The sequence below is a fragment of the Symphalangus syndactylus genome, chromosome 6 (assembly GCF_028878055.3).
Source record: "Symphalangus syndactylus isolate Jambi chromosome 6, NHGRI_mSymSyn1-v2.1_pri, whole genome shotgun sequence".
NCBI classification, from domain to species: domain Eukaryota; kingdom Metazoa; phylum Chordata; class Mammalia; order Primates; family Hylobatidae; genus Symphalangus; species Symphalangus syndactylus.
In genome coordinates this window covers 133,318,010-133,333,154 of record NC_072428.2, presented here as the reverse complement: position 1 = coordinate 133,333,154, position 15,145 = coordinate 133,318,010, and positions in this window count along the sequence as shown.

The following is a 15,145-nucleotide window of genomic DNA, read 5'->3' as shown; positions in this document are numbered from 1 at the left end:
ATAGCGCCACTGGAGCTCTAGTCCTGAGTAATAGGACACCCGTAGGGTACTTACTATAGGCTACCCACTATTCTAAGAATTTTACACACTACAACAATAACACTGTGAAACATAGCTTATTATTACCCCCCCATTTTAAAGATGAGGAAGTGGAAACTTAGAGGAGTTAAGCAGTTTGCCAAAGTCATAGAGCTAATACTGTGTTGAAATCTAGACTGTGTGACTTGAGAATCAGTATACTCAAACTATTCGCTATTATGCCTGAAAGAAAAAGAGTGCGGTATGCTAGGATTGTCTCCTACCAGCTAGAGAGAGTGGATGGTGTGCATTCTTTCCAACGCCACATTCAGTGACATCACACTGGTAGTTTCAATTCTGTCATGGTGGGAGTATTTACACTATGAAAACCAAAAAATTCTACACATCTGGGCTTTGTTTTTCTCCCTGCTCCACCTCCTAGAGAGCTGGTTTGCAGGGTGAGAAGGACTAAGAAATAAGAGACATACCCATAAGCTTTTTTTTTTTCTTTTTTTTCGGAAAGCTGGAAAAGAGATTTGGAACGTACTGAAAACCTGGTTTTTGTAAAAATCAAATAAAGAGACCTTAAGACTTTTCTTCTGATATTTTGTATTAGATCAGAAGTAGGTATTTTATGACTAATTTAGAACTTCCTAAAATGAAGAAAGACTTACCGAAGAATATGCAGTTGCTCACCTGCTTTATGAGGAAAGAAAACAAAACGGTTACAGAGGCTCTGTTGCAAAGTGCATATTAAAAATGGCAAAGAAACAGATGAGTCAGAAAAAACAAGCAGAACTATTTTTTTAGAGGAACTGAAGTTAAGTAAAACAGGACCTACTTAAAATTTCTTGAGATAGGCAAAATTGCATTGCCTATCTCAAGAAATTTTAAGTAGGTCCTGTTTTATTTATTGTGCATCTGATCTCTAAAATTCAGAGAACAAATACGTCTATGCCAATTTGCAGGGGATCAAATCACACACTGAGAATGGCCATGAAATTTAGGGGAAGGCCAGGCGCGGTGGCTCACGCCTGTAATCCCAGCACTTTGGGAGGCCGAGGCGGGCGGATCACGAGGTCAGGAGATCGAGACCATCCTGGCTAACACAGTGGAACCCCGTCTCTACTAAAAATACAAAAAAAATTAGCCGGGCGTGGTGGCAGGCGCTTGTAGTCCCAGCTACTCGGGAGGCTGAGCCAGGAGAATGGTGTGAACCCGGGAGGCGGAGCTTGCAGTGAGCTGAGATCGCGCCACTGCACTCCAGCCTGGGCGACAGAGCGAGACTCTGTCTCAAAAAAAAAAAAAAAAAAGATTTAGGGGAAATGACACAAAATTGCTACAACTTCACTTCTTCCCCTTATCTAAATGCTTGGAGTGATACACACACACACACACACACACACACATTCTCTCTCTCAGTTGGGAGGAGACCTTTATTCTTGTGGACTACATTCAGTAAACAACAGCTTGAAGAGATATTACAATATGTAAGGTCACTAACAACCTACGTTATGTTACGATGTGTAAGAAGAACATATCTGAGGTTTTTTCCTCACAGAATCTGTGGTAGAAAAGACATGTTAGGAATTCCAGCTCGTGTCCCTCCTCACCCCCACCCCACTTTTTTTTTGGACATGCCTTTCTAGCCCCTCCTGAAGGAATAGGTGCAACAAATTATAATGTGGTCTCCTGGATATAATTTATGGATGAATCCCTAACTCAAGCAGTGCTATATTATACTCTGAGAATTTAAAGACACAGGAAACGTAGTATTGTATACTGGAGCTGCAAGATTGTTCCGCACTGGGGCTATGGCAAACTGGAATTATAAGGGGCCATAGACTAATGAACATCCCTCCAGTGGAAGGCGGTTTGAAGAAAGGAGTCCGGAACAGATGTACAGAGAGATGCATAGGTCAGAGCTATTTAGTGAGAAAATTGATGGAAAGAAGTGAGAAGGAAGGAGAGAAGAGAAATGAAAGAGGAGAAGAGAGAGGGAGACTCCCTCATGGTTTTTTAGTTTTCATGATGCTCAGTCATATTTCTTGCAAATGCCTGAATGGGGTTCCATGAGAGCCCGTAAATCATTTTAATAATTCTCTCTTTTACTTTTGCTTCTTTGAGTTGATTTTTATTTCTTGCATCCAAATGATCCATGATTAAGACATCATCGAAGTAGAGTAGATAAGCACAGGAATCAGCAAACACCCAGCAGCTGCTGTTGTCCTCTGAGTCAGAACATTCCTGGAATGTACATTTCAGGAAAACATATATATATATTTAAAATAACATTAGTTTCTTTCTTCTTGGTAATAAACCTAATGCAAAGAGATGTCATCAAATGGTTGCTCAGAGGTCCTGGCACTTGCCTCTTCCACAAAGAAGGACCAAAACAATAAACAGATAATAATCACATGTTGAATAGAGCATCTAAGTGAGAACACTGAAATTCAGCAAGGAAGTGACAAAGACTGTCTCAAGCATAGAAACTCAACATGGCAGCATAAAAAGGCAAGTGAAGCAGCTGGCTGGGATTGGTTTGGAGCCAAGAAGGACTCACCATTTTGAGGAAAAGCTAAGCAAGAGATGCGTAGTAGTTTATATTCTCATCACAGACACCTGCAGTTCTGACTACAGGAGAGCCAGGCCTAGTATAGTGAGCTTCCTGGGGTCGATATATCGACATTGTTCCAGAGAGGGCATTTACACTGGGTTTTACCCATGAGACTGAAACTGCCACAGCACAGCACCATTTTGGAAGCAGAATTACCAGCAGACTGCATCCAGAGAGGGCATTTACACTGGGTTTTACCCATGAGACCCAAACTACCACAGCACAGCACCATTTTGGAAGCAGAGTTACCAGCAGACTGCATCCAGAGAGGGCATTTACACTGGGTTTTACCCATGAGACCCAAACTACCACAGCACAGCACCATTTTGGAAGCAGAGTTACCATCAGCCTGCATCCTGGCCTGGGACCCAATAGGTCTTGCATCGCCATAGCCCTTGGGCTCCACCAATATCCCCCAGCATACACTCAGAGGGCTGCAATGTCACAACACCAGCTGGACCCAGCAGTGCAGCTGCATCCCTGCCATCCCAGCCCATGCAGCACCTTACACTCTTAGGAACAGGCATATCAAGCAGTCTAGCACACCAGGAAGGCCATCTCAAAACACAGGGAGCCAAAGCAAATGCTCTCTAGAACCTGAGGCCTGCCTACCTGGGGCTGCCACTGTCACTGGTGGTCCCCAACCCCTCCAGCAGTAGAGGTGCTGTGTACCCACATGTACCACTCAGGGGCCCCAAAATCAGAATGCCCGGACCCTCTGCTGCTACCGCTAGTGCCTATGCATGGTGCCCAAGAACCTGAGGACCAGCCCACTCAGTGCCCACCACTACCACTGCCAGAAAACCTGTGCCTTCAAGTAGTGGGGCTGCCACATACCTGCATGCGCCTACCAGGGGCCCAAAGACTGGCCTGCCCAATGTCCTCATTTCCAGCAAAATTTTTCCACAGCCTCCACAAACAACTACAGTCTAAGTAAATGAGGAACTGGTAGACACCAGTGATGTTGATTACAGCCAAATAAATCATATGGAAGCTGCACTATTGTGCTCACTCAGAAATAAAGCCAAAGCAGTCTACCCAACTGAGACTACAGATAAATCCACAGGAAAAAATATTTCCTTATTAAAGCTATTTAATTAAATTAGGAGAAGTGACTGTTGTGCCAAATGCACAGATATCAACATAAGGACACAAGAAACATGAAAAAGCAAAGAAACATGATGCCTCCAAAGGAACACAATAATTCTCCAATAGCAGACCCCACAGAAAAGGAAATCTATGAAATGTCCAAAAATGAATTCAAAATAATGATCTTTAGGAAACTCAGCAAGATACAAGAGAACACAAATAGGGAATACAAAGAAGTAAGGAAACAATTAATGACCTGAATGAGAAATTTAAAAAGGAATAGCTATAATAAAAAAGCCAAATAGAAATCTCAAAACTGAAGAATTCAATGAATAAAATAAAAGCACAGTTGAGAGCTAGATCAAGCAGAAGAATTTCTGAACTTGAAGACAAATATTTTGAAATAGCCCAGTCAGACAAAAAGATATAAAGTACAAAAAAAGAATAAAAGGAATGAAGAAAACCTACGTGACATACGGGACACCATTAAGTGAACAAATATTTGCATTTTGAGAGTTTCAGAAGCCATGGGAAAAGGTACAGAAAACATATTTAATAAAAGAATACTTGAAAACTTCCTGAGTCATGTGAGAGATACAGACATCCAGATACAGGAAGCTCAAACATTCCCAAATAGATTCAACCCAAAAAGGTCCTCTCCAAGGCACATTGTGGTTAAACTGTCAAAAGGCAGAGACAAAGAGAGAATTCTAAAAGCAGCAAGAGAAAAATGTCAAGTCACATATAAGGGAATCCCCATCAGACTAACAGCAGATTTTTTCAGCAGAAACTTTACAGGCCAGGAGAGAATAGGATGACATATTCAAAGTGCTGAAAGAAAAAAAAACAAAAACAAAAAACAAACAAAGAAACAAAAAAACCAGCTAACCAGGAATACTATGGCCAGCAAAGCTATCCTTCACTAATGAAGGAGAAGTGAAGTCTTTCTCTGACAAGCAAAAACTGAGAGATTTTATCACCACTAGACTTGCCTTAAAGGAGTCCTACATCTGGGAGTGAAAGGACAGTATCTACCATCCTGAAAATACACAAAGGTATAAAACTCACTGGTAGATCAGATACATGAATGAGAGAAAGAAAGGAATCAGACATTATCAGTACAGAAAATCACCAAAGTCAAAAACATAAAAGAGACAAAGTCATTATAAAATGATAAAGGAACCAATTCAGCAAGAGGACATACAATTGTAAATATATATGCACTCCACACTGGAGCACCCAGATATGTAAAGCAAATGTTGTTAGAGCTAAAGAAAGAGAGATAGGTATCAATACAATAATAGGTAAGAACTTCAGCAGACCACTTTCAGCTTTGGACAGATTCTCTAGACAAAATCAACAAAGAAACATTGGACTTAAACTGTTCTGTAGACCAAATAGACCTAATAGACATTGACAGAATGTTTCATCCAACAGCAGCAGAAAATAAATTTCATCAGCACATGAAACATTCTCTGGGATATACTATATGTTATGCCACAAAACAAATCTCAAGAAATTTTAACAAATCAAAATAGTATTAAGTATCTTCTAAGGCTACAATGAAATAAAACTCTAAAACAACAAGAGGAACTTCAGAAACTGTATAAATACATGGAAAGTAAACAATGTGCACTCAAACAAACATGGATCTATGAAGCAATAAGAAGGAAGTAAATTTTTTTTGAAACAAATGAGAATAGAAACAAAACAAACCAAAACCTACAGGATACAGCAAAAACATTACTAAGAGAGAACTTTATAGCAGTAAATGCCAACATCAAAAAAGTAGAGAGAGTTTGAATAAACAACCTCAAAATGTATCTCATGGAAGTAGAGAAGCAAGAATGACCCAAACTTAGTAGAAGGAAAGACATAATACAGATCAGAATAAAACTAAATAAAATAGAGACAAAAATACAAAAGATTAACAAAATGAAAGTTGTCTTTTTGAAAAGATGAAGTCAATGAATCACTAGCTAGATTAAGAAAAAAGAGGGAAGAGGCTGGGCACAGTGGCTCACGCTTGTAATCCGAGCACTTTGGGAGGCTGAGGCGGGCGGATCATGAGGTCAGGAGATCGAGACCACGGTGAAACCCCGTCTCTACTAAAAATACAAAAAATTAGCCAGGCGTGGTGGCGGGCGCCTGTAGTCCCAGCTACTCGGGAGGCTGAGGCAGGAGAATGGCGTGAACCCGGGAGGCAGAGCTTGCAGTGAGCTGAGATTGCGCCACTGCACTCCAGCCTGGGTGACAGAGTGAGACTCCATCTCAAAAAAAAAAAAAAAAAAAAAAGAAAAAAGAGGGAAGAAATAAAATCAGAAACAAAAAAGGAGACATTACAACTGATACCACAGAAATAAAAAAAGATCATTAGAAATTATTATAAACAACAATACATCAACAGACTGAGAAACCTATAGGAAATAAGAAAACAGATAAATTCCAGGATACATATAACCTACAAAGATTGAAACAGGAAGAAATAGAACACCTGGACAGACTAATAATGAGCAATGAGATTTAATCAAACCTCTTTTTCTTTATAAATTACCCAGTCTCAGGTATTTCTTCATAGCAATATGAAAATGGACTAATGCAGTCACGTATTGTTTGATAATATGTAATAAGACTTAATCAAACCTCTTTTTTTTTTTTTTGGGATGGAGTCTTGCTTTGTTGCTCAGGCTGGGCACGACCTGAGCTCACTGCAACCTCTGCCTCCTGGGTTCAAGCGATTCTCCTGCCTCAGCCTCTTGAGTAGCTGGGATTACAGGCACCTGCCACCACCCCTGGCTAATTTTTGTATTTTTAGAAGAGACGGGATATCACCACGTTGGCCAGGCTGGTCTTGAACTCCTGACCTTAGGTGATCCTCCTGCCTCAGCCTCCCAAAGTGCTGGAATTACAGGCGTGAGCCACCATGCCCGGCTCAAACCTCTTTTTCTCTATAAATTATCCAGTCTTGGGTATTTCTTCATAGCAGTATGAAAATGGACTAATACAGTCACTAATTGTATAATAAAAAGTCCCCCAATAAAGAAAAGCCCAGGGCAGAATGGCTTTACTGGTGAACTTTCCCAAAGTTTTAAAGAAGAACTGACATCAACTTTTCTCAATCTATTTTGAAAAATTGAAGAAGAGGGAATTTTTCCTAACTCATTCAAATAGGCCAACATTATCCTGATGCCAAAGCTGGACAAAGACACAACAAAAAAAGGAGAAAACAACAGGCAATATCCTTGATGAACATAGATGCAAAAGTTCTCAACAAAATATTAGCAAACTGAATCCAACAGCACATCAAAAAGATAGTACACCATGATGAAGTGGGCTATCCCAGGGATGCAAGAATGTTTCAACAGAGGCAAATTAATAAATGTGATACATCACATCAAAAGAATCAGAGAAAATGCAATATGAGCTTCTCAATAGATGCAGAAAAAGCATTTGATAAAATTAAACATCCATTCATAATAAAAACTCTCAACATGGGGACTTGAGAGCTTAGGAACTGAAGGAACATACCTGAATTATGTGTAGAAGGAACATACCTCAACATAATAAAGGCCATAAATGACAAACCCAAAGCTAACATCATACTGAATGAGGAAATGCTGAAAACTTTTCCTCAAAGAACCAGAACAAGACAAGGATGCCCACTCTCACCACTCTTTTTCAACACAGTACTAGAATTGGGCAAGAGAAAGAAATATGGAGGGTGTCCAAATTGGAAAAGAGGATGTAAAATTGTCCCCTCCCCATTTTTTTTTTTTTTTTTACAGATGACATGATCTTATATACAGAAAACCCTAAAGACTTCACCAAAAAAACTGTTAGAACAAAAACTGTTAAAACAAATTCAGTAAAGTTTTGGGACACAAAATTAACATTTAAAAATCAGTAGTGCTTCTATACGCCAATCACCAGCTCATTAAAAAAGAAATGTAGAAAAAATTCTCATTTACATTCACTACAAGAAAAGTACATAGGAATAAATTTAACCAAGGAGGTGAAAGATCTATACAATAAGAACCACAAAACACTGATGAAAGAAATTGAAAAGGGCCACAAACCAATAGAAAGATATTCCATGCTCATGGATTAGAAGAATTAATATTGTTAAAATGACCATCCTACCCAAAGTGATCTACAGGTTCATTTTAATCCCTATCAAAATACCAATGACAATCCTCACAGAAATAGAAAAAGGAATCCTAAAATTTGTATGGAACCACAAAAGACCCTGAATAACCAAAGCAATCCTGAGCAAAAAGAACATAACTGAAAACATCACACTATCTGACTTCAAATTATACTACAAAGTTATAATAACCAAATCAGCATGGTATTGGTATAAAAATGAACACAGAGACCAATGGAACAGAATAAAGAACCCAGAAACAAATCCGTGTGTTAAATATTTAGAGTCAACTGATTTTTGGCAAAGGTGTCAAGCACATACACTGGGGAAATAACACCCTGTTTGATAAATGGTGCTGGGAAAACTGGATATTCATATGCAGAGGAATGAAATTAGACCCCTATCTCTCTCCATATACAAAAATCCACTCAAAATGGATTAAAGACTTAAATGTAAGACCTGGAATTATAAAACTACTAGAGAAAAACATAGGGGAAACACTCCAGGACATTGGTCTGGGCAAAAATTTTATGCCTGCAGCTCTAAAATACAGACAACAAAACCAAAAATAGACAAATAGGACCATACTAAACTAAAAAGCTTCTGCACGGCAAAGGAAGCAATCAAGAGAGCAGACAACCTATAGAATGAGAGAAAATATCTGCAAGCTATACATTTGGTAGTGTACTAATATCCAGAGTCTGCAAGGAACCCAAACAACTTAATAGCAAAAGACCTTAACAATCTCATCAAAAAGTGGGCAAAGAATCTGAATAGACGGTTCTGAGAAAAGACATACAAATGACCAGCAAGTATATGAAGAAATGCTCAATATCACTAATCATCAGGGTAGTGCCAATTAAAACCACAATGAGATATCATCTCATCCCAGTTAGAAAAAGCTATTTTCAAAAAGACAAAAAGTAATAAATGCTTGCGAGGACATGGAGAAGCAGGAGCTCTAATACACTGTGGGAATTTGAATTAGTACAGCCATTATGGAAAACAGTATGGAGGTTTCTCAAAAAGCCAAAAATAAAACTATTATATGATGCAGCAATCCCACTACTATTTATCCAAGAAAAGTAATATATTGAAGAGATATTTGCACCCTCATTGTTTATTGCAGCACTATTCACAATAGTCAAGATATGGAATCAACCTAAATGTTCATCGACAGGTAAGTGGATAAACAAAATGTGGTATATATACACAATGGAATACTATGCATCCACAAAAAAGAATGAAATCCTGTCATTTGCAGAAATAGGAATGAGCTTGGAGATCATTATGTTAAGTGAAATAAGTCAGGGATGAAAAGAAATACTGCATATTTTCACTCGTATGTAGGAGCTAAAAAAGTTGAGTTCATAAAAGAGCAGAATTGTGGTTATTAGAGGGTAGGAAGGGTTGGGGGAGAGGATTAGAAGAGGCTGGCTAACAGATGAATCACAGCTAGATAGGAAGAATAAATTCTAGTGCTTTATAGCATTGGGTGAATATAGTTAACAGTAACTGTATACTTTCGAAAGCTAGAAGAGAGCCTTTTAATGTTTCCAACATAAAGAAATGATACACTTTTGAGTTGATGGATATGCTAATTACCCTAATTTGATAATTACACATTGTATACATGTATAGAAATATCACTCTTAAATATGTTCTACTATTACTGTCAATTAAAAATAGAAGGGAAAAAAGTTGAATTAGAGGAAATGTATACCAGAAGAATGATGTATATTTTGGTGTATTTCAGATAATGTGGATTTCAAAGATGAATCTTGAAGCCCAATTAATTTTAATAGGTACTAAAAATTTAACTGGAATCAAAAGAACCCACAAAATCTTTTAGGCTAAAGGTACTAGAAATATTTGAATTATATAATAAACCTCAAAAGCCTTCAACATTATGTACTGGCACTATGTTAATGGTTGAGTAGTGGTTACATAGGGGATGTACCATTACCTGCTTTTGTATATGTTTTAAATTTTCCAAAATTAAAATTATAAATAGAACCTAACCATCAGGCCCTTTCAGTGATTATCCTTAGTGAAGTGGATAGAATGAAGCATCAAGAGCTGCCAGAAAAGGTAGTCCTGAGATGCAGTGTGAAGGGCTTTGCAGGCCAGTCAGAAGGTTTTTGCGTAATGAGAAGCCTTTGGAGGATTTTAAGCAGGTGTGGTGTGTGTGTGAATGTGTGTGGTGGTGTGTGTGTGAATGTGAGTGTGTGGTGGTGTGTGAATGTGTGTGGTGTGTGTGTGAATGTGTGTGTTGGTGTATGTGTGTTGGTGTGTGTGAATGTGTGTGGTGGTGTGTGTGAATATCTGTTGTGTGTGAATGTGTGTGGTGGTGTGTGTGAATGTGTGTTGGTGTGTGATGTGTGTGTGAATGAGTGTGTGGTGGTGTGTGATTGTGGTGGTGTTTGTGTGAATGTGTGTGGTGATGTGTGTGTGAATGTGAGTGTGTTGGTGTGTGTGAATGTGTGTGTTGGTGTGTGAATGTGTGTGGTGGTGTGTGTATGTGACTGTGAGTGTAGTGTGTATGTGAGTGTATATTGGTGTGTATGTGAACGAGTGTGTTGGTGTGTGCATGTGAATGTGTGGTGTGTGTGAATGTGTGTTGGGTGTGTGAATGTGTGTGGTGTGTGTGAATGTGAGTGTATGTTGGTGTGTGTGAATGTGTGTGGTGGTGTGTGTGAATATGTGTTGTGTGTGAATGTGTGTGGTGGTGTGAATGTGTGTTGGTGTGTGAATGTGTGTGGTGTGTGAATGTGTGTTGTGTGTGTGGTGTGTGAATGTGTGGGGTGGTGTGTGTGTGGTGGTTGTGTGAATGTGAGTGTGGTGATGCATGAATGTGAGTTGGTGTGTGTGAATGTGTGTTGGTGTGTGTGAATGTGAATGTGTGTTGGTTTGTGTGTGAATGTGTACGGTGGTGTGTGTTTGTGAATATGTGTTGTGTGTGTTGGTGTGTGTGTGAATCTGGTGGTGTGTGTATGTGAATGTGAGTGTGTGGTGTGCATGTGAATGTGAGTGTGTTGATGTGTGTGAATTGTGTTGGTGTGTGTGAATGTGAGTGTGTGCGTGTGAATGTGAGTGAGTGGTGTGCGTGAATGTTAGTGTGTTGTGTATGTGAATGTGTTTGTGTGTGAATGTGTGTGTTGGTGTGTGTATGAATGTGAGTGTGTGGTGTGTGTGTGTGAATGTATGTGGTGTGTGTGAATGGGAGTATATGTGAGTGCATGAGGTGTGTGTGAAAGTATATGAGAGTGTGTATGTGCATGTGCAGTTCAAGTGAATGTGTATAGGTTTCTTGTTCACAAAGTCATGGAATTGGTGTGAATATCATAGTGTGTCCGGAATTGGTGGGTTCTTGGTCTCACTGACTTCAAGAATGAAGCTGCAGACCCTTGCAGTGAGTGTTACAGTTCTTAAAGGCGGCGTGTCCGGAGTTTGTTCCTTCTGATGTTTGGATGTGTTCAGAGTTTCTTCCTTCTGGTGGGGTTCGTGGTCTCGCTGGCTCAGGAGTGAAGCTGCAGACCTTCGCGGTGAGTGTTAACAGCTCTTAAGGCGGCGCGTCTGGAGTTGTTCGTTCCTCCTGGTGGATTCGTGGTCTCGCTGGCTTCAGGAGTGAAGCTGTAGACCTTCGTGGTGAGTGTTACAGCTCATAAAGGCAGTGTGGACCCAAAGAGTGAGCAGCTGCAAGATTTATTGCAAAGAGCAAAAGAACAAAGCTTCCACAGTGTGGAAGGGGACCCCAGTGGGTTGCCACTGCTGGTTCCGCAGCCTGCTTTTATTCTCTTACCTGGCCCCACCCACGTCCTGCTGATTGGTAGAGCCGAGTGGTCTGTTTTGACAGGGCGCTAATTGGTGCGATAACAATCCCTGAGCTAGACACAAAGGTTCTCCACGTCCCCACCAGATTAGCTAGATACAGACTGTGGACACAAAGGTTCTCCAAGTCCCCACCAAAGTAGCTAGATACAGAGTGAGGTTGGTGCATTCACAAACCCTGAGCTAGACACAGGGTGCTGATTGGTGTGTTTACAAACCTTGAGCTAGATACAGAGTGCCAATTGATGTATTTACAATCCCTTAGCTAGACATAAAAGTTCTCCACCTCCCCAGCAGACTCAGGAGCCCAGCTGGTTTCACCCAGTGGATCCCGCCCCGGGGCTGCAGTTGGAGCTGCCTGCCAGTCCCGCGCCGTGTGCCCGCACTCCTCAGCCCTTGGGTGGTCGATGAGACTGGGCGCCGTGGAGCAGGGGGCAGCGCTCGTTGGGGAGGCTCCAGGGGCACAGGAGCCCATGGAGCGGGGGAGGCTTAGGCATGGCGGGCTGCAGGTCGCAAGCCCTGCCCCACGGGAAGGCAGCTAAGGCCCAGTGAGAAATTGAGCACAGCAGCTGCTGGCCCAGGTGCTAAGCCCCTCACTGCCCGGGGCCGGTGGGGAGGGCCGGCCGCTCCGAGTGTGGGGTCCGCCGAGCCCACGCCCACCCGGAACTCGCGCTGGCCTGCAAGCACCACGTGCAGCCCCGGTTCCCGCCCGCGCCTCTCCCTCCACACCTCCTCGCAAGCTGAGGGAGCCGGCTCCGGCCTTGGCCAGCCCAGAAAGGGGCTCCCACAGTGCAGCCGCGGGCTGAAGGGCTCCTCAAGTGACACCAAAGTGGGAGCCCAGGCAGAGAAGGCGCCAAGAGCGAGGGCTGTGAGGACTGCCAGCACGCTGTCACCTCTCAATAGCTGAGTTGAAAGGTAATACTTGTTACGTGAATTTAGCCTCAGTCATTTGGGTGGAACTTAGAGTGACCAACTGTCCCAGATTATCCAGGACAAAGAGGTTTTCTGGGTTGTGGAACTTTCAGTTTATAAAATCTGAGTGGTTGGTCACCTTACTGGTAGCAATAGATAAAGGGTACAAATTGTGAGTAGTTGTATGTTCGAAGGGTGCTTGGTAGTAGTTGTATGTTCGAAGGGTGCTTGGTGGATAAGGAAATAGAAGAAAACTCAGGCAGCTGAATAGATATGGAAGTCAAGGATGAAGATCTTTAAAACAGAGAGAGTGGCCAACAGTGCCCCACCCTCAAGGGGATCAGAGGAAATGGAGACTCAGGCCACAGGTTTGACTTTTTAAAATATTATTAACTCACATAAATCTTAACAAATCTTAGTCAACTCTTATGAGTAGAGTGTGAGTGTTAGGTGCTATTCCACTGAGCAGTGAGATGAGGAAAGAACGGGCCTATGGGGTCTTGGTATTCTCTGCAGGTCACATTGCCACTCCCTCCCTGCCAAGCATTTCCATCACTCATGGTCTCAGCTGCACTCAGGGCCGCCAGCCATAATCTACTATCCAGCTACTGGTTTGAATAAATCACTGATTTATTTGCAGTCTCGAGAGCTGTAGGCAGGAAATGCAAACAGCAGCTTTCCCTCGGGAGGGCTAGATGTAATGGGACTCTTTTCTGTTTTGCATCCTCAGGCTCTGATGGGAATCTTTGAGGAAGCTCAATGGAAAATTTCTTTTTCTCTCAGCCCTGATCTCTCCTAAATGGCTCAGTAAGACTGAGAGAAAAGGATTCTGTCCTGAGTTCTCTGCTCCCCACGGTGAAGGAACTAGAGAAAGAAGATCAGGATTAAAAAATTGTTTTTAGAGGATAGGAGTTTTAATTGTGCACATTTGAGGTTTAGGGTACATTCCTGACTCCACAGTACATAGACCACTACTCAGGAATTTTCCACATTGTAATTTAATCCAGTATTCTTTTCTAGCCTGTGTACTCTTGGAGGGTAAAATTTTTGTTGAGTTGATCTTTATTTACTAAAAATGCATTAAGAAATACATTTTTGTTGAATGAATAAATGCATTCATCTTCATATGGTGGTTTACAATTTATTATAGACATTTTTTTTGAGTCTCACAGCAACCCTGTGTAGTGGATGTTATTATTTCTGCTTTCCAGATGGGGAAACTGAGGCTCAGAGAGGTTTAGTGACTTTCTCAAGATCACACAGAATGGGGACTGAAGTCTAGATCTTTGACACCAAGTGTAGATTCTTTCTATACACCACATTTCCCATCATTATGCAATAAACCAGCCTGTTGCTTAGTCATCTAAAAGAACACAAAAATACAAACATTGCCCTGCTGGATCAAATTCACAAGGAGAAAGCACTCAGAAGGCCTAGTGTTCAGCCGCAACAGTGATGGTTTGTAGAGACACGACTATTTCAAACTCATTTCAAACTCATTGTTATCAAGTGAGTAGCTTCAGGGCAATAGCTTTCAAAGCCTTAGGTAGACACAAAATTTGGGCTCTGTGTCTGTCCTTAGCAGGTGGGAGACAGGGACTAGAACATTAGCTTTTTGTTTATTTTTATTTTTTACAAAGAACTAGTGGATTGTGTTTTAAAGATTGCACAGGGACAGAGAAAAGCTGGAGAAATTGAAAGTGGCAAAAGTATTGGGGAGGTTGCCACGTTCAAAACATGCCAAAAATTCATAAAAAAGGATGAGTTCATGTCCTTTGCAGGGACATGGATGAAGCTGGAAACCATCATTCTCAGCAAACTAACACAGGAACGGAAGACCAAACACCGCATGTTCTCACTCATAAGTGGAAGTTGAACAATGAGAACACCTGGACACAGGGAGGAGAATATCACACACTGGGGCCTGTTGCGGGGTGGGGGGCTGGTGGAAGGATAGCATTAGGAGAAATACCTAATGTAGATGATGTGTTGATGCGTGCAGCAAACCACCATGGCACATGTATACCCATGTAACAAACCTGCACATTCTGCACATGTATCCCAGAACTTAAGGTATAATTTAAAAAAAAAGAAAAAAATAACATGGCAAAAGTTGCCACAATAAGTATCCCTGGTTTTGCAATGAAGTGTGACTGGGGCCTGGGGAATGCTGTGCCTTCAGGGGTAGGAGAACATGCCTGAGTGAAGGGTCTGCAGCTGCAGCCTAGGGGCAAATCTGACCCGCTGATTCTTTTTGTTTTGTATAGCCCGCGAGATCAACTCAACAAAAGTTTCACCCTCCAAGAGTGCACAGCTGGGAAAGAATGGACATGGCTGTGCTCTAACAAAATGTCACATGTCATGAAATATTAATTTTTTTCAACCATTTAAAAATGCAAGAGGCATTTATTAAAAATGCATTTTTAAATGGTTGAAAACATTAAAAGAAGAATAATATTTCATGACGTGTGAAAATTATATGATATTCAAATTTCAGTGTCCATAAACAAAATTTTGCGGAGCACACCCATGTC